This window comes from Ovis canadensis, chromosome 6 (assembly GCF_042477335.2).
Source record: "Ovis canadensis isolate MfBH-ARS-UI-01 breed Bighorn chromosome 6, ARS-UI_OviCan_v2, whole genome shotgun sequence".
Taxonomy (NCBI): Eukaryota; Metazoa; Chordata; class Mammalia; order Artiodactyla; family Bovidae; genus Ovis; species Ovis canadensis.
Window position 1 is genome coordinate 67,938,345 of NC_091250.1, and position 21,251 is coordinate 67,959,595.

Here is a 21,251-nt window from a genome sequence, read left to right on the forward strand (position 1 = left end):
AGCCTGGAATAGACAGGTGGCAGTTGCTTGGTACACAGGTAGACAAGCGTGTTAGGGCTTAGGAAGGAAATTTTTGAAGGTCATTTAGGAGGTGGTGTCCACGCCATCTTGGGGAAAATTATTACTAAGCAATTGCCAGGGGATTTTTAGGGGAAGAAACTTGGTCCTTGTGTGCTCATATTCTACCCTCCCCCAGGAGGTGTCCCATCTGCTGTGAAATTCTTGACCTCCTCGGAACTGTCAGGCTAGAAGGAGAGGGATACATATGTGAGTACGAATTGGCTTTTCCAGAGATGGCCTAAGACGTGGAATAATTAACCCATCTGTGTTTTCATCTGCACCTGATCAAGTCCACAAAAGCAGAATGGATTTTGAAAGTTAAGGGAGAAACAACCATGGACCATGTGGTGTTCTGGTTTGGCTGTGCTGACCGGCAGGTGAAGACACACCGATCCCCCTTCTCACTCTAGGATCTAGCAGGTAAGGCTCTTCTCACCCCAGTTAGGAAGGAGGTGGAATGGCAATTTAAGTGTTTCATTGAGTAGAAATATTAGAAGTAAATAGGGTACCAAGAACTTCATAGACAGAATGAAAAGGAAAAGTAGAAGAAAGTCCGAGAAGGTAAGCAAGATGGGGGGAAGTGAATGTAAGGCAACTGTATTGAAGCACATGATTAAAAAGTTAAAAAGGTGGAGCCTGGTGGGCCGCAGTCCATGGGGTTGTGAAGAGTCGGACACGACTGAGCGATTTCACTTTCAATTTTCACTTTCCACTTTCATGCATTGGAGAAGGAAATGGCAACCCACTCCAGTGTTCTTGCCTGGAGAATCCCAGGGACGGGAGAGCCTGGTGGGCTGCCATCTATGGGGTCGCACAGAGTTGGACACGACTGAAGTGACTTAGCAGCAGCAGCAGCCTCAGCCATATCATCTGTAAAATGAGAACAGTTTAAAGTATGCATCATACAACAAAGGATCAGATAAGAGAAAAGAGAGCAAGAATGGAAAAAAGAGAAAAGATCAGCAGATATCTGAGTGTAAAATATTTTAAAAATTGTCTTGCTGAATTTACTATGTAATAAAAATTTTGCCACAGTATTTCCATGAGCTAAAGAGATTATTTCTCTTGCAAATTCATATTTGAAAGTATGAAAAGAAAGAGAGAATTAACAAGTATTAATTATTAGTTGGGCTTCCAATTAATTACTCAAACGGTAAAGAGTTTCTGAAGTTCAGGAGATTTGGGTTTAATCCCTGGGTTGGGAAGATCCCCTGAAGAAAGGAAAGGCAATCCCCTCCAGTTTTCCTGCCTGGATAATTCCAGGTCACACAAAGTTGGACACAGCTCAGCAACTAATAAACACAATTATTAATTAGGGATAACCTGGTGGCTCAGTCGAAATAACTCACCTACCAGTGCAGGAGATGTAGGCTCTATCCCTGGGTGAGGAAGATCCCCTGAAAAAGGAAATGAAACAGTAACTCACTCCATTATTCTTGACTGTAAAATCCCATGGACATAGAGCCTGTCAGGCTATAGTTTGCAGGGTCATAAAGAGTCAGAAAAAATGACTAAACAACTTCACCAATTGTAACTAAGCAGAGCATAAAATCTTAGGGTTGATTAAACAATAGTTAACAGTTGCAAATTGACAAGAAACCATTGATTGGTGGTCTCTAGAGTAGGAACCATTTCACCCCTTTGGCTAGAGAAGAAAATTTTAGAAATTCTATTCACATTAACATATTTAGTGTTATAGGTACTTAGTTTAAAATTTAAAATAATTAATCAACTTTATGTACATTTATCATCTGATTTTTAAATGAGCTTTAATAAAACAGAGAAGTTTATAATAGAATAAAAATGCAAGAGTGAAAGTATCTCTAGTGTAAATATATTCTATTAGTTTTCTTTTATATAGCCCTTGTACAAATAAAACAACTGGTAATAGATTATAAGATTATTCTTGGGTTCTATTTTTCTTGGTTTATGATAAAGGAGTAATATATCATTTACATGGAATAACATTAAAGAAAATGATAGGAATTAAATGATTTCTTAAAAACTCAAACTATGTGTTTGTATCACTATAGGTAATATACTATCCTACTGTATAGGAGTCTACATCAGCTTATGGAACAATGAATAGTTTAAATTGTGTCTTGAGGGATGGAGTAAAAGAGAAAATAAAAATTCTTAAAACAATGGATTCTTTGCTACCTATGAACTATAGCAAACTAAGGAAACTGTCATCAACAATATGCTCTAGAGATAACCTTTAATCATTTCAGGATCACATGAACTTTGAAAATGTCAAGGAACAAGTACTATAGCCTTTTCAGAATGGAATTTGGGTGCCTGTAGTCATCCCAGGAAGAGTTTTAAAGAAATCATTGTCGCGTTTTTCAACAAATGCAGTTAGAATACGAAACTGGATTTTTCTATCAGATAGGTATACAATCAAAAGACCTTTGTAGTCAATCTATTAAACTTTCTATTTATCATATGAGATTTAGGAAAGTATAGTATTTAAGTATTGTGCATAATATAATGAATTTTAATTATCTTGAAAAAGCAATGGTACATTGAAAAGTAATTTAAAATTAATTCTCAGTTGTAACTTGGTTGATTCAAGGAGAAAAAGAGATCTCTTTTTCTCTGAACATCTTTATATAACAAAATGGCTGTTGCTGTACTACGTTTTCATCTCCTTTTCAAATATTTATAAGTAAACACAAATAAAACATGGAATGAATGTTTGATAATATTTGTTTTGCTTGATTGAACTGTTCTTAAGGTCCAAGTAAATGAAAGATTAGTAGGAGGAGGTGGAGGAAGAGGATGGGGAATGGAAACTGTTTTGCGTTTTTGAATAATGACATTAAGAAAAAAAAAAACAGTATACTATTGCTACATCAATTCTTTCTTAGTAGAGTTATGTCTTAGAGTAGTTACAACATAAAGTACTTTTGGTCTGAAATTATTTATAGCAATAGCCTAATCATTAGGGTCTACCATACCCCCTTTATATAATTTTTAAGATCCAAATTCTAAATGTACTATAATGCATATAACTACATGCTTATAAGACAACTTTTGATTCATTGACAATGGCTTTGAGTTAATGATTTCATAAATATAAATTGATACATAATTTTGCAATGATGTTTATTATTCCTGGTATCATACAAAGGTTGTTATGGCTTGAATATTTGTATACTCTTAACATTTATATGTTTAAATTTTAATGCCCAATGTATTATTATTAGGAGGTGAGTCTTCTGGGAGGTGCTTAGGTTATGAAGGTCAAGTCCTGATTGATGGGATAGTTGTTATTTTGTTTAGTTGTTCAGTCATGTCCAACTTTTTGAGACCTTGTGGACCATACCCTGCCAGGCTTTTTTGTCTAAGGAATTTTCTGGGCAAGAATACTCAAAGGGATGGCCATTTCCTCCTCCAGGTGATCTTACCAAGCCAGGGATTAAATCTGTCATCTGCTTTGGCAGGAGGATTCTTTACCACTGAGCCACCAAGAAAGCCTTCATGAGTGGGATAATTACCCTTTAAAAAACACCACAGAATTTTCTTGCCCTTTCCACAAAGTGAGGAAACAGTGAGGAGTTTGAAGTCTACAACCTACAAAAGTGTCTTCACTACAACCTAACCATATCAGTACACCTTGGACTTCCCTGACTCCAGAATTATGGCAAATAAATTCCTGTTGTTTATAAGTTACCTTTCCTATGGTATTCTGTTATAGAAGTCTGACTAGACTAAGACAAGTATGTTCCTGGGTTAAAATTTCAGCTAAGATAGAATCTAGTGACCATATTCACTTTTGGCACCAGGGATTCTCAAAGTAGACAAGCTTATTCTCCAGAGGTTCTTATTAATTTATTCATCCAGTATTCACTAAACATACTTAGAAATAAACAAAAATGTTTGTTGTATACAAAAGAATTTTTCGCATATGTATAGATAAGAGTGGGGCTCAAAGAATGAGTAATACAGTGACAATGTAACTGCTAATAGAAATAATAGAAGCTGGTATTTAGGGAAGGAATTTGCTATGACCTCAATATAACATTCTGGTAAGAATCTTTTAGATCAATGATTTTCAATGTCACACTTTGAGTGACAACTTTTGTTCCCAAATTACCTGACTGTAGAGGAATTAGAAAGAGTTTCTAGTATGCTAAGTAAGAGGCCAGTGTCTGTCTCAGAGAGAGCAGACTGTCAGTTGTTAAAGGACAGCCAACACCCAAGATCTTTTTTCCATTTTGTGAATATACTGCTGGCCACATTCCCTCATCAGTATTCAAGGGAGATGAAGGTGGAAATTGGCCTATTTTCTAAAGGAAATTACCCTACAAGTTGTATCAGAATTGGCACCTTGGAGATTCTGCTTCAGGCAAAAAGCTTTGGAAAGGAATAGCCCGACTAACTTTATTTTCCAGAGTTTTGTTATACATACACAGACAAGTGGCACCACAGAAAGTATGAACTAACAGATCATATTTGTGCAATGAAAGGGTGCTTTATAATTTATACAATTAAAGTGTATTGAAATGCGTTTTTAGTAAACCTGATGTAGTCAGCATCCAACATTAGAATTCACCCATTACAGATATATTTAAAGGCTTATATATTCCTTTCCTGAATAAATTCTCCTGTCTGGAAAGAAATATGTGCTTAGTGTCTCAGCTGTGTCTGACTCTTTGTGATCCTTTAAACTGTAACCCGTCAGGCTCCTCTGTCCATGGGGATTCTCTAAACAAGAATACTGGTATGGGTTGCCATTTCCTTCTCCAGGGGATCTTCCCAACCCAGGGATGGAATTCGTGCCTCCTGTGTCTCCTACATTGAAGGTGACTCTTTACTGCTGAGCCATCCAAGAAGCAAGAAATAGTGATTACCCTTATTCCAATGCATTTTCATGCATATCTTCATATTTTATTACATTTAAATTCATCCCTAATGAATTTAAAATATCCTTGATTAATATGCACTGTTTACATTTTTTATCTAAGTTCATTATATCTCTATTTTAAACTTTCTTCACTCTTAATTTGTTATTTTTTTTTTTTACCAGTAGGTACAGCTATAATTTGTTTTTATTTTGACTTCAGTCTACTATTCTACTGCATAAATATTCTACAGTATGCTTATCTATTCCACTGGTGTGAACTTAGTCTCCCTTCCCTCACTTTTTCACTCCTATAACTTTTTATTATAAACCTCCATGTTTCTCTGAGTTTATGTAATTACATAACCTGTAACAGGGTTATAGGATATGCATATCTCTACTTTCACTGAATATTTTAATAATACACTCTGAAAGCACTCCAGTGAGTACTCTTGGGAGAAGTCTTAGAATTGATGTGTGTATGTGTGTGCATGTGCACGCATGCGTGCGGGTGTTCAGTCACTCAATTGTGTCTGTCTCTTTGTGACTCATGGACTGTAGCCCACAAGGCTCCTCTGTCCAAGAATACTGAAATAGGTTACCATTTCCTACTCCAGGGGACTGGACTGGAAAAGGTCAGTTTTCATTCCAATCCCAAAGAAAGGCAATGCCAAAGAATGCGCAAACTACCGTACAATTGAACTCATCTCACATGCTAGTAAAGGAATGGTCAAAATTCTCCAAGCCAGGCTTCAGCAATATGTGAACCATGAACTTCCTGATGCTCAAGTTGGTTTTAGAAAAGGCAGAGAAACCAGAGATCAAATTGCCAGCATCCGCTGGATCATGGAAAAAGCAAGAGAGTTATAGAAACACATCTATTTCTGCTTTATTAACTATGCCAAAGCATTTGACTGTGTGGATCACAATAAACTGGAAAGTTCTGAAAGAGATGGGAATACCAGACTACCTGACCTGCCTCTTGAGAAAGCTGTATACAGGTCAGGAAGCAGCAGTTAGAACTGGACAAGGAACAACAGACTGATTCTAAATAGGAAAAGGAGTACGTCAAGCCTGTATATTGTCACCCTGCTTATTTAACCTATATGCAGAGTTCATCATGAGAAACGCTGGACTGGAAGAAACACAAGCTGGAATCAAAATTGCAGGGAGAAATATCAATAACCTCAGATATGCAGATGACACCACCCTTATGGCAGAGAGTGAACAGGAACTAAAAAGCGTCTTCATGAAAGTGAAAGTGGAGAGTGAAAAAGTTGGCCTAAAGCTCAACATTCAGAAAACGAAGATCATGGCATCCGGTCCCATCACTTCATGGGAAATAGATGGGGAAACAGTGGAAACAGTGTCAGACTTTATTTTTTGGGGCTCCAAAATCACTGCAGATGGTGACTGCAGCCATGAAATTAAAAGACTCTTACTCCTTGGAAGAAAAGTTATGACCAACCTAGAAAGTATATTGAAAAGCAGAGACATTACTTTGCCGACTAAGGTCCATCTAGTCAAGGCTATGGTTTTTCCAGTGGTCATGTATGGATGTTAGAGTTGGACTGTGAAGAAGGCTGAGTGCCGAAGAATTGATGCTTTTGAACTGTGGTGTTGGAGAAGACTCTTGAGAGTCCCTTGGACTGCAAGGAGATCCAACCAGTCCATTCTGAAGGAGATCAGCCCTGGATTTCTTTGGAAGGAATGATGCTAAAGATGAAACTCCAGTACTTTGGCCACCTCATGAGAAGAGTTGACTCATTGGAAAAGACTCTGATGCTGGGAGGGATTGGGGGCAGGAGGAGAAAGGGACGACAGAGGATGAGTTGGCTGGATGGCATCACTGACTCAATGCACATGAGAGTGAGTGAACTCCAGGAGTTGGTGATGGACAGGGAGGCCTGGTGTGCTGCAGTTCATGGGGTCGCAAAGAGTTGGACATGACTGAGCGACTGAACTGAACCGAACTCTAGGGATCTTCCTAACCCTGGGATTGAACCCGTGTCTCCTGTGTCTCCGGCATTGCAGGCAGATTCTTTACCATTTAACTGTGAACCCCTTGATTTGACGAGTATCCTATTAAATATTTAAGCCATAGATGAGGGTATTTTTGGAAACAGACATGCAAATCTATGACTAAACTGGCAGTAAATAAGCTTCCTAAAATATACTGTCTTTAAACACATTTATCTTTCAAAGTAATTGTTCACAACATACAGAAAACATAATTTCTGATTAAAATCAGGTACCATTTATTTCTATCACCAATGTACTTGCTGATCCACTAATACTGTTAATTTAGTCAAATTTAAATAATATTAGCAGCAACTATATTTGCATGTATTAGTTTCATTTAATGTGTCTTTGAATATTTAATTACCCAATTATTGGAAAGAATTTTACTCAGGTGTGAATAAAAACCTTACATTTTAAAAATTGTTAGTGAGTAAGGAAATATTTCCGATATAATTTTTTCACTATATCCTACACATTTGTGATTGCATTTACATTTAAAAATATTTCCTCTGCCATAGCCCCAATGGACTTAATTGATTACAAGCATCCAATTCTAGAAAACTAATATGTCTATTAAAAATATTGAGATTGTACATCTAGACATTTAACTTGTGAATTTATACCTCTTAAAATAATATTAAAATTATATGGAAAATGTATCACTAAGCACTTTTCTTCTGTACATGTCATGACAAATATTAGCATTGTGTGCCTTCAGCATAAATGGAGTTGACAAATTGTCAGAACTCATAAATGAATAGGGTTAAAGAAGTTTCTTGAAATTTAATCCCCTCCTTCCTTGTAGAGGATTTTCTTCTTGAATTACTAACCAACACAATAAAACTGAAGTGTTAATAGTCAAGATTAACAAAAATAATGCTGATCAGATGTTTTTATTGTTTTCACTTCCAAGACTATCACAAATTTGATGTCTTCAGGATTTCATCATTAGTCAAATATCTTAGAACAAATCAAGCAATTACAAATATAATGAGTTTGATCTTTCATTTAAATCATATGTCTATAGTAACAATTGTGCTAAGAAATGAACAATCATATTTCACTGATTTCCACACAATTAAACTCTCCCAAGGAATTAAAAGATCTGACTTTAAAAGACCATGCTATTTTGTGAATTTCAAATCTTTATTTATTTATCTATTTACTTTTTGTATCTCAGCACTGGAGAGCATATTTTTTAGTTTTAAAATAGAAAGGGCAAATTTCAAAGCAGTTTTTCAACATGTGAGGTTGTGTGAAAAGGAAAATAACTTTCTCTTGTACATGGAATTTGTGTTGCTAATAATCTGACCTTAAAATTGGGAGATTATCCTGAAATATTTCAGTGGGCCCAGTATAACCCTAAATGATTCTTAAAAGTAGAAGAGATAAGAAGAAGAGGAAAACCAGAGAGATTACCACATGAGCAGGACTTGGCCAAACATTGTTGGCTTTGAAAATGGAGGGAGAAGATGGGTCATGAACCAAGGAATGTGGGCAACCTCAAGAAACTAGAAAAGATGAAGATTTTCTCCTAGGCCCTAGAAGGAACATAGACCTGCCCACACCTTGATTTTAAACTAGAGATACATTATTAACATCTGACCTTCAGAATTTGAGATAGTAAATTTGTATTGTGTAAGCCACTAATTTTATGATAACTTTTTTACACAAGAAATAGTGTTGTAGTCATGCATTCTGGGAAATAAACTCACTCAGAAGGACAATGCAGATAGTGAAGTTCAGTTTATTACACTGGCAGGCCCAAGGCAGAGTCTCCTTTTAGCCAAAGACCTTAACTAGTTTTTGTGAAAACCTTATATACCCTACGGAGAAGTCAATGGCACCCCACTACAGTACTCTTGCCTGGAAAGTCCCATGGATGGAGGAGCCTGGAGGGCTGCAGTCTGTGTGGTCGCTGAGGGTCAGACACAACTGAGTGACTTCACTTTCATGTGTTGGAAAAGGAAATGGCAACCCACTTCAGTGTTCTTGCCTGGAGAATCCCAGGGGTGGGGGAGCCTGGTGGGCTGGCATCTATGGGGTTGCACAGAGTCGGACACAACTGAAGTGACTTAGAAGCAGCAGTATGTACCCTAAGCGTATGTGCCCAAACCCACCTCCCCAAATTCCCTGAAACTAGTCTGAACAAAAGAAGAGAAAGATACAATCAAAGTTAACCCATGATTCATATGCCTTAAGCCTAGGTAGTTAACAGTGGACAATTATCAATAGGCTTGTGGTCATACCCCAATAAGTATAATAGCATTTATGATTCTATTTGGTTATACAGATAGTTAGGGTATTCTTTTAGGCAATGAAGAATCTAGGTATCAGCCCTGGGGTTCTTCCACCCAGAGGCCCTGGTTTTCCAGTTGGTATGTTGTTTCCATAGATACTGGGCATATAGCTCAAAGTCCACAGTCCGGATCAAGGTGGAGTCCTGCTTTCAAGTTGGAGACTGTTCTGTTTCTTCCTTCATTCCCCCCTCTTGATGCTCTTAACTCATAGTATGAGCATCACTCATAGAGATACATTGCACCCAGGCTCTCTGACTGCCAATTTGGGAGAACGATACCAACCTCTGTGTTACAAAGTTCATAACACATTGTAAAATGCAGGATCCACAAAGCAGAACTATCAAGGTAACTATAACAATGGTAAACATAGTTTTCCACCAATCACCCTTCACCCAAAATAGGACCGAAGTCCAAAAAGAAAGTATCATCAGACACAGCTTTTACCTGACCTTTCATGTCACCTAGGTTGGCTGATACATTGCCAGATAAATCAGGAATATATAGACAATATTCAACATTAATTATAGCACAGGCCCCTCTTTGTGCTGAAACTATGGTTAGTTTCAAGATGATACTGGCAAGTCCTTGTAGCAGCAGTTGATTGTAGAGCTTCACCTCTTCTTCTTTAAGATGATCTTGGTTTCACAGGGATCAGTGTGGTCCTTTTGTATAGTCCACTTGGCATCCTCTAGGTCTGTGTAGTATGCTCTCTTCATCCTCATATGGAGGAACCAGGGAGTGATACCTGCAACTTTAACTGCAGTAGGGCTGGTTAAAACAACAGTAAATGGACCCTTCCAATATGGGGCCAAGGAGTCGTGTTTCCAGTCCATGACCCACACCTGATCCACAGGCACAAATTTGTGAATCTGTTCCCCAAGGGGGAACGGTACCCTTTCTTGTACAAACTTAGTTACCTGGTTTATTACCTTACACAGTTCTAGCTGCTGTGAAATCCCATCTCCCCTTACCTGAGGCAAATTTGTTGACATCTGTTTTATTATGGGAGGGGGCCTCCCATACACAATTTCGTATGGAGAATAGCATTGGGACCATGGGGTCATCCTGAGTCTGAGCAGAGCCATTGGCAGCAAGTCCACCCAGGAGCAGTCAGTCTCTATGATCCACTTGGAGAGTCTCTTTAAGTGTCCAGTTGGTGCATTCCACCATCTCAGAACTCTGGGCCTATATGCAGTGTTCATTTTCTATTTGATGTCTAAAGTTTAGCTTAGTTGTACTAAATCAGCTATGAAAGCCAGGCCGTTGTCTGGTCCAATGCTTGTAGGAAATCCAAATCTGGGAACTATTTCCTTAAGCAGGCACTGGGCTACTTTTGATGCTCTTTCAGTCCAGGTAGGAGAAGCTTTTACCCATCCCGAGAACGTACATACCATGACCAGCATGTAATGGTGCTGTCGGTGAGGTTTCATTTCAGCGAAGTCCACTCCCAGGTGTTCAAAGGGCAGCGTGCCTTTCAGCTAAAAACCCAGATGTTTTTGTCTGAATACCTGAGAGGCAGCATTAACCTGTGAGCAGGCAGTATGGCCTAGGTGGGTCTCTTGGTGTGTTTGGCTTAGCAGAGTGTGTGCCAGCTCCTCCAATACCAATAATTCTGCTTTGGCTAACCTGACAGCCATTGTCTTTTTTTATCGGGCTAGTGCCATCAGTATATAGGACCCAATTGGGGTCTGGAACCTTGTGTCCTTCTTTCAAACAAACCCCAGATACGTTACCTCCTCCTCGCAGATCTGTGCCTTCTTCTTCAACACCCGGTAACCTGCTTCTGTCAGCAGCTGGAGCAGTGTTTTTTTCCCTTCCCAGCATTTTTTCTTGGTCTTGGGAGACAGCAGCAGGTCATCCACATATTGTAGGAGCCAACATCTGTACTTTTCATGGGTGGAATGAGTCCAGGTCATAAGCCAAGGCTTCCCCAAAGATGGTTGGGGAATTCTTAAACCCTTATGGGAGGGTCCAGGTGAGCTGCTGTTTGGTGCCCCTGCCTGGATCTTCCTATTCAAAGACAAAGATGGGCTGTGACACTGGGGCGAGACATATGCAGAAGAAGGCATCCTTGAGATCTAGGCAAGTACAAACTTTAGTCCTTGGTGAGAGGAGACTAAGTAAGGTATAGGGGTTTGGAACAGTGGGGTGTAAAGTCACAGTAGCCTGGTTGACTAGCTTGAGATCCTGTACAGGCCTATAGTCCTGTCCTCCTTTTTAACTGGCAGGATTGGTGTATTCCAAGCTGACTAGCACTCTACCAGAATGCTCACTTGTTTCAATCTATTGATGTGGGGGAGTATGTCGGCCTGGGCCTCTATTTAGCCAGCCTGGTTGAGGCGGGGGTTCGGAGGGTGGGGTGTTGTTTTCTGTCCAGTCCTCAGGGAATAATTGAGTTAGCTCTCTTTCATGCTCTTCTGGCCCACCTAGTTCTTCTTTTGGAGGCCCATGCAACCTCCACTCATCTTGAGGGTGTATTGGGAGAGAGCAAATAAGTCATAGAATCCATCCGGATGGTGGGCCTCTCCTCTGAGAAGAAAGTCACTTATGCTCCTAGTATGGAGAACAAGTGTCTTCCCAACAGGGGTACTGGGCACTCAAGAATGTTTGGCCCCCCTACTTTTAAGGTTACCATGGGTTCTTGGGGACCTAATATCTCTGAGCCCCAGCAGCCCTATTTAATTTCCAAGTCAGCAAGCCCCACAACTGTGGGAGCTCCCTTCTCCTTCCTTGCCTTAGAGCATTCATTCTTTCAGTTGCCAAAACCTTGGCACCGAGCACACTGGTTTGGCTGTAATGGGGTCGGGGCCTCCTTTGGGACCGTTTGAAGGACTGTCCTGTCCCTGGGGCAGAGGAGGTTTTCTGGAGGGCCCAAGATAGATTTTCCCAGAGCAGCAGCTAGCATTGTAAATCTCTTGTCTGTTCTCTTTAGCTCCCTCCGGCGCTCCGGCAGAGCGCAGTCTATGCTTACTTCTGATGTCTCCTTCCACTTCTTGCGAGTACTCACTGGGAGAGGCGGGTATAGTTTGGGCTGTTCGGCTGGAGCCGGATCCTGGAAGTGTTGGCCAGAGGGTTCTGTCACCAGGATTGGAGCCTGCTGAGGTGGCAGCTCTACGACCTCCAGGAGAGCTGGCAGAGAAGCAGCGGCTGCTAGAAGATTTCACCTGGCCCTGGATCAGGCATTAAGGCGGCCTCCAGTTCTGGTGGAGCACTGGGCGGTGGGCGCATTATTATTCAGTATGGAGGAGGGGGAAGGTCATCCCCATCCAAATCCTGTAGAATTTCCTTTTTTATCATCAATCAATTTTTGTACCATTAATATTTTTCCCTTTCCCTTCTGGATACAAAACCTTGTCCAAGTAAGAGGGTCTTGAGCTAACCCTAACCATGAATCAATATACGGATTTTGATCCAGGTGTTCTGGCTTTCCTGTGACTACTGTATAGATTGCTTCCATTATTTTTAAGTTCATGTTGTTGTCTGGTTGCCATCCTACTCCCACAGGGGGCCATTCGACCTCACAGAATATGGGGAGGCTGTTAGGCGTCATCTTAAACCCATGCTGCTGCTGCTGCTGCTGCTAAGTTGCTTCAGTCGTGTCTGATTCTGTGAGACCTCATAGATGGCAGCTCACCAGGCTCCTCCATCCCTGGGATTCTCCAGGCAAGAACACTGGAGTGGGTTGCCATTTCCTTCTCCAATGCAGGAAAATGAAAAGTGAAAATGAAGTTGCTCAGTTGTGTCTGACTCTTCGCCACCCCATGAACTGCAGCCTACCAGGCTCCTTCGTCCATGGGATTTTTCAGGCAAGAGTACTAGAGTGGGGTGCCATTGCTTTCTCTGATGGCTGAGGTGGAGTGAAGTAAATTGACTTTCCCAATCTTGCACAGCCAACAAGTGGCAGAAGCACAATGTATGAACAACTGTTATTGATAACAGGCATAAAAAGTTGGGCAAATTGTAGTTTCTTTTGTTAAATAATTTAATGACTACTTTGTGATACTGGTGTCTACACATGACACCAGTAGAATTCAATACAGAAAAAGTAGAATTCAATAGAATAGAATAGAAAAAGTAGAATGCAATAAAAGTAGAATTCAGTACAGAAAAATTGCAATTATAAAATCGTTTTGAAATAGTGCAATAACCAGTCATCAGAGAGATAATAAATTCATTGCTGAAGCTAATTTAGTGACACACCAGAGATACAGCTTATTCAATCTAGTCTATTATTTATTTAACTGTCACATGTAATTTTAATTTTAAATGATTTTATTTTATATTTCTAGGGAACTAAAATTTGCCCCCCTGAGCTGAAAACAGTCAAGACTCAAAAGACTGAGAAAGAAAATTTAACCTTCCCTCAAACTGGGTAAAATAATTTAGATGGAGGATCTGTTCCTGAAATAGAGCCATTAGTAGAGATATCTGCAAAAAATATGGGCTAGGTGTGGTGGGAAAAACTTGGCAGGGCTTAAAAATCAGAGTCCACTTTGTACCCCATTGCTCCTGCATGGCTCAACAAACTTTCATTTACCAAACATTTGTTTTATCATATAAATTTCCTTCCTCACCTTTGAGATCCAAAACCATTATCCCCAACATATTTTGTCTTTTGCCAAAGATAATTTTAAGGTAATTGCTTCAGGCATTTTGGTGAATTACTCAATTTTGGAGGGTCACTTCCATGTACACCTATACTAAACATTTGTTTGATTTTTCCTTTGATCTGTTTCATGTCAAGTTAATTATCAGACGAGCCAGAAAAATCTAAAAAGGGGAGAGGAAAATTGATCCTGAAATTGATTGAACAATTGCATTAAAAATTTTGTTAAGATCATCCTGAATTACAATATTACATGAAATAATAGAGGCTGACTGAAAGCCTAGTGTTGGGTCAACTTCATTATCTATATTCAGACTAGTTTTACAATATTTAAAACACTTTCCCTTTTATTTTCATAACTGGAGGCCTTAAAAAGCAAAAGAAGAGCTTCTTTTAAATTACAATTTGTAATTATATTCTCTGAAATCTTCCTAAGATTGGTAACAATTTATATCGGGATTATATAATTACTTGTTGCTCTCAAAAAAAGAAAACTGCATGAAATTTTGAAAGTATTGAAAAGATTTATAATGGAGAGAAACAGAGGATATAAGTGAGATTATAAACCATTTTATACCCCCAAGCTGCTATGATCTGAACTAGAAAGGAAGGCTACAAGTTGCCTGAATATCTGTACTATGCCAAATGTTGTAATAGACACCACGTCCTTCCAAATAGCAAACCATTTTTAACACAAAACCACAAATGATGTTTCAGCAATAGCAAAATAAAATAGATCTTATTACAGCATAGCAACTCAAACATATATTTCTAGAATCAATTAGAGAAGAAGCACTTCTCTTGTCCCTGTGGATAAATGGTTAATGCACTGAAGTGTGATATTTAATTACCTCTTTTTACTTTACCCATCATTATTTTAACTTTCATAGCTACACATGTTACACCAGCCATAAAATTATATAGTCCATTTTAAGGGGCAGTTATAGTATTTTTCTGATTTCCTGATACAGAGTATTTTGCCAGTGGTCACCACACCATGGGAAGGTTTTCCTCCAATCAGTTCCAAATTTATAAGCCCTTAAATTTTACCAGTGTCATGTCATTAAACAGAGAAATCTATGTGCCTACAATCAATTAGAAGCCTTTTCTGAGTTCTGCCCTCTTCCATTTGACCAATATACTTGCCAAGATGAAGATATTAATTCTGAATTGCCAGTCTTATCATACAAAATATCCTCAACATTGTACAAAATCCTACTATAATCAGATTTTTTTCAAGAAGAGAACATTCATCAATTTGTAGGGAAATACAAAAGAGCTAACCTATGCAGGAGACACTGATTCAATTCCTGGGTCAGGAGGCTCTCCTGGAGAAGGGATAGGCTACACACTCCAACATTCTTGGGCTTCCCTGGTGGTTCAGATGGTAAAGAACCCACCTGTAATGTGGGAGACCTGGATTCAATCCTGGGTTGGGAAGATTCCCTGGAGGAGGGCATGGCAACCCACTCCAGTATTCTTGCCTGGAGAAACGTCATGGACAGATGAGCTTGGCAGGCTACAGCCATGGGGTCACAAAGAGTTGGACATGACTGACCAACTAAGCACAGTACACATAGCTTAGCCTAGCCTACCTACAATATGCTCAGAACATGTTTATATTAGTCTACAATTGGGGCAAAATAATCAAACTGCCATCTATTTTATAGTGTTGAATATCTCATGTAATTTATTGAATACTGTATTGAAAGTAAAAACTAGAATTGTTGTCTGGGTAGAGAAAGGTTGTTATGTGTATTGGTTATTCATGTTCATAATAATAGAACCGATTGCAAGCTGAGACTCTGGTATCTTAGTACATATTGTTAACCCAGGGAAGAGATCAAAGTTCAAATTCAAAGTGGAGTTTCTACTAAATGTTTATCACTTTCAAAATATCATAAAGTTGACAAGTCTTAAGTGGAGACATCGTAAGTTGGGAACTATCTGTAATATTAATAAAAATGCTGTGTCATTATTGGTATAATCCTCAAATACATTGAACAGTTTCCTATCAATGCTCTATTTGAAAACCTACATGAAGACCTCAGCTGCTAACTGGAAAAATATATTTCTTTGATTCTACTATTCAAGATCAGTCAATTCATGATAGTTCTCATTTCTATTAGCCTTTGGTACTATGCTATATCAAATGCAATTAAGTAGTCATGTTTCCTATCTCAAGCTTCCATTCTTATAATTTTCATCTCTCCTCCCATTTTATTTTTTTGTGAGTTTGTGTCTCTCCTGACCCAATTCACTGTGCTTTAAAAGCAAAACTCTCATCAGAACTGATTCAAATGAATTCTTTTTTACGGCTGAGTAATACTCCATTGTGTATATGTACCACGGCTTTCTTATCCATTCATCTGCTGATGGACATCTAGGTTGTTTCCATGTCCTGGCTATTATAAACAGTGCTGCGATGAACATTGGGGTACATGTGTCTCTTTCAATTCTGGTTTCCTCGGTGTGTATGCCCAGAAGTGGGATTGCTGGGTCATAAGGTAGTTCTATTTGCAATTTTTTAAGGAATCTCCACACTGTTCTCCATAGTGGCTGTACTAGTTTGCATTCCCACCAACAGTGTAGGAGGGTCCCCTTTTCTCCACACCCTCTCCAGCATTTATTGCTTGCAGATTTTTGGATCGCATGAGATGGATGAAACTGGAGCCGATTATACAGAGTGAAGTAAGCCAGAAAGAAAAACATCAATACAGTATACTAACACATATATATGGAATTTAGGAAGATGGCAATGACGACCCTGTATGCAAGACAGGGAAAGAGACACAGATGTGTATAACGGACTTTTGGACTCAGAGGGAGAGGGAGAGGGTGGGATGATTTGGGAGAATGACATTCTAACATGTATACTATCATGTAAGAATAGAATCGCCAGTCTATGTCTGACGCAGGATACAGCATGCTTGGGGCTGGTGCATGGGGATGACCCAGAGAGATGTTATGGGGAGGGAGGTGGGAGGGGGGTTCATGTTGGAACGCATGTAAGAATTAAAGATTTTAAAATTTAAAAAATAAAAAACTAAAAAAAAAATAAATAAATAAAAAATAAAAGCAAAACTCTCTTTTTAAAGTGAAAGTGAAAGTCACTCAGTCACATCCGACTCTTTGCGAACCCATGGACTATATGGTCCTTGGAGTTCTCCAGGTCAGAATACTGGAGTGGGTAGTCTTTCCCTTCTCCAGGGGGTCTTCCCAACCCAGAGAACTAACCTGAGTCTCCCTCTTTGCAGGTGGATTCTTTACCAGCTGAACCACAAGGGAAGACCAAGAATACTGGAGTGGGTAGCTTATCCCTTCTCCAGGGGATCTTCCTGACCCAGGTTCTCTTGGATTGCAGGCAGATTCTTTACCAACTGAGCTATCGGTGAAGCCCCAACAGTAAAATTAAAAAAAAAAAAAAATCTTCACAGAACACCCATTCCAACTTCTTCCCTATGTGAAATCTGACTGCCCTTTCAGGGACCTCCTCTTTTCCTGCTTGGTGGATTTGTGGTGCATGATTTGAACATCTCTTGGTAACTTTAGAGTGGTTTACTCATTCTACTATTGTATTCGTTTCTTAACAATTTTGTCCAAAATCTGGCAGAAATCCATTTTTCTGATGCTAATGCCATCTGTTTGTCAATAAAATCTTGAGATATTAACTGTTTACTTATGTCATTTTTTTTTAACATAAGAACCCTCCCTTAATACATTAAAGGTAAATTAGAAAGGAGATTGCACTTAATAGAGAAAATAATAAAGTGAAATTCTTGTGTTGAGGGTTGTAAGCTCTTGATATTCATAACAATAAAAATAACTGTCCTGTCTCTCTGAAAGTGCTGTGATTCTCCATGGAGGAAATGGGGGAAATGGTCTCAATAGGTTAATTGTTAAATAATTTAGTGTACGGTTTAGCTGTAGAAGCTTGTTTGGGGCAAGGAGCTAATGAAATGTTGGCTCAGAAAATGAAGGCAGTTTCCACACATGCAGTTAGGAAAATTTTAAATATATATATTACATGCATGTTGCTGCTGCTGCTAAGTCACTCAGTCGTGTCCAACTCTGTTTGACCCCATAGACGGCAGCCCACCAAGCTCCCCCGTCCCTGGGATTCTCCAGGCAAGAACACTGGAGCGGGTTGCCATTTCCTTCTCCAATGCATTAAAGTGAAATGTGAAAGTAAAGTCGTTCAGTCGTGCCCGACTCTTAGCGACCCCATGGACTGCAGCCTACCAGGCTCCTTCGTCCATGGGATTTTCCAGGCAAGAGTACTGGAGTGGGTTGCCATTGCCTTCTTTGATTATATACATGTTACATATATATTAACTGAAGTTTCTAGGGATTTCTGAGCTGTGGACACTAAAAACCACCTTTCCTATGGCAGACATGACTTGAACAGATACATTTATGACTATTGCAATTCACACTTCTTTGAAAGTCCAGACTGTTTAATATGATGTGACATAAACCCTTGCACTTTCTTGTGGACTGAGGATCTCGCCATGAAGAGGTGCATGTGTCTATGCTGGGAAACTGTTGATAGGCACTCATACACTAAAGATTTCACAGGTAAAAATGAACCTGCTTGTTTCACATAACAGGTTGCTTCAGTTACCTGGAGAGTCTCATTCTCTTCTCTCTTGATTATCGCAACAAACTGTGAGCTTGTCATTAATCCTTCATAATTCTAAGCCAACCTACGTTTAATTTTCCAATAGCAGCTAGAATAATCCTCTTAAATACAGGTCTGATGAAATTAATTCTACATCAAGTTTTCAGAGTTAAAGATATTCTTGATCTCTTTATACAGACAGACATGTTCCTACCCATTTGATTTATTTCTTAATCCCCATGTTTACCACCGACAATACTATCATCTATTTCCTGTATCCTAATATAGAGGTTTTCTATAATTTATTTCCCAAAATTTGTCTTTTGTGCCATTCCATCTCAGTTTCACTGCACAAAATCTTCATTTACCTGAACATGCTTTGCAAGCATACATAGCCACATATGTACATATACACACAACCATACACATAGGTATGCATGGGATATTTGTATTTTTTTCCAGAACCTCAGTTTAAAAGACACCGTCTTCAGCAAGCAAATGTCATCCCTAGTGGATAATGAGCACCTCTTTGGTGTATTATCTTGCCCTTCACAATATATTTTTAATACATACTATTTAATGGTGTTGGGCTTCCTAGGTGATGCTAGTGATAAAGAATCTGCCAGCCAAAGCAGAAGATGCAAGAAGTGCAGTTCGATCCCTGGGTCAGGAGGATCACCTGAAATAAGAAATGGCATCCCACTCCAGTAATCTTGTTTGGAAAGTTCCATGGACAGAGGAGCGTGGCAGGCTACTGTCCATGGGCCTGCAAAGAGTTGGACACAACTGAAGAAACTTAGCACAATTAATGGTCTATTAACAACACTTACTCTCTTATTATGTACCATATGTCTCCAAAGTAAGAACCATATTATTAATGTATCATCAACACCTATCATAGTGCCTTGCCCATAGTAGATAATCAGAATTTTTAATGAATAACAAATAATAATTGATTTACATTTTTATAATGAGAATTGATGGAGACAAAATAATGCTACTTCATACCTTAAAGCTGTCCACATTCTTATCCCTGGAACCTATGAAAATGTTTCAGAACACCGAAAAAGAGAATTAAGGTCACAGAATCAAATCAGTGTTGTTAATCTACTGATCCTAGGGTAAAGAAACTATTTAAAATTATCTGAATGGACCTTAATCTGGGAAGAGAGGCAGAAGAATCAGAAACAGAGCTGACACTGTGAGAAAACCTCCAATGGTCATTGCTGGTTTGAAGCTGAAGGAAGGAGGAAGGAGCTAAGGAATGCTTTCCAGAAGCTGTTAAAGGAGAGAAATGAATTCAACATTAATGGCTTCAGAAAGAAATTTAGCCCTGTGAGTTCCATTCTGACTTCTGATTTTCACAACATAAAGTAACAAATTTATGTTGTTTCAAGCCATGTTGTGGTAATTGCTATAGAGAAAATATGAAACTAAAAGAATATTATATTTTATTGTCCTCAGCAAAACGATTTAAAATTATTTTTAAAAATTAACTACAGAAGAGATACAATTATGATTTAGTTTTCCAAATCTATTTTAATAAAGATTTTGAGAGTGTATTGTGTACTTATAAAGAAATTAGTACTTAAAATTTCAGGAAAAAGTTAAGTAAACATTTCAGAAAAGAGATCAATAATTAAATGTGTGAAGAGAGAGATACTTTATTAGCTAACTATTATTATTTTTTCTTTACCAGACATGAATGTATCATATTTGATACTTAATTACAGACTACCAGCATTCTAATTGTTTATTATAACAGCTAAATTAAATGATTTATATGTAAAATATGTGCTAAATTTGCCTATAGTACAGATTTCTCACAATTCTCCTTTAATGCTAACACATATATGGCTTTATTCCCTTTGATGTTGATGAAAATCTACACTGAAAGCCAGTTTTCTTTCAGAAAATTCTTAAAGATGTAGCCTATTATTCACAGACTCTGGACTTGAAACAAATTCAAATAGATTCAGCATTCAAGTCAGTTTTAGAATATTTATTTCAGGTGATAACATTTTATTAAATTTTTTTCCTTATAGAATCCAGAAAGGAATTATGCTTGAAGAATAAAAACAATACATATGAATCAGTAAAAAAGAATAAAATAAATCAATAAAAATAAAGTTGATGGTACATTTTGTGACTTGGAAATGATTCATTTTCATAATAACTTTCTAAATTTATTCAGTGTTTTTCATGTTTGTTATGTAACCTTAATATATATCAACTTTTTCTTTTTATTGATTTTCATATAAGGTAAACATTGTGTAGTCCCTGGAGAAGGAAATTGCAATCTACTCCACTATTTTTGCCTGGAGAATCCCATGGATAGAGGGGTGGGCATGCTGCAGAAGCATGGCAGAGAGGAGCTACCCCATGTCCAAGGTCAGGAGCAGCAGCCGAGAGGAGCTACTACCACAAGTATAAGATAAGGAGCGGTGGCTATGCTTAGCTGGAGCAGCCGTGAAGTGATACCCGACATCCAAGGTAAGAGAAACCCAAGTCAGACAGTAGGCACTGAAAGAGGGCATCAGAGGGCAGACAGACTGAAACCACAATCACAGACAACTAGCCAGTCTGATCACAGCCTTGTCTAACTCATGAGACTAAGCCATGCCATGAGGGAACACTCAAGACTGATGGGTCATGGTGGAGAGGTCTGACAGAATGTGGTCCACTGGAGAAGGGAATGGCAAACCACTTCAGTATTCCTACCTTGAGAACCCCATGAACAGTATGAAAAGACAAAAAGAGAGGATACTGAAAGAGAAACTCCTCAGTTTGGTAGGT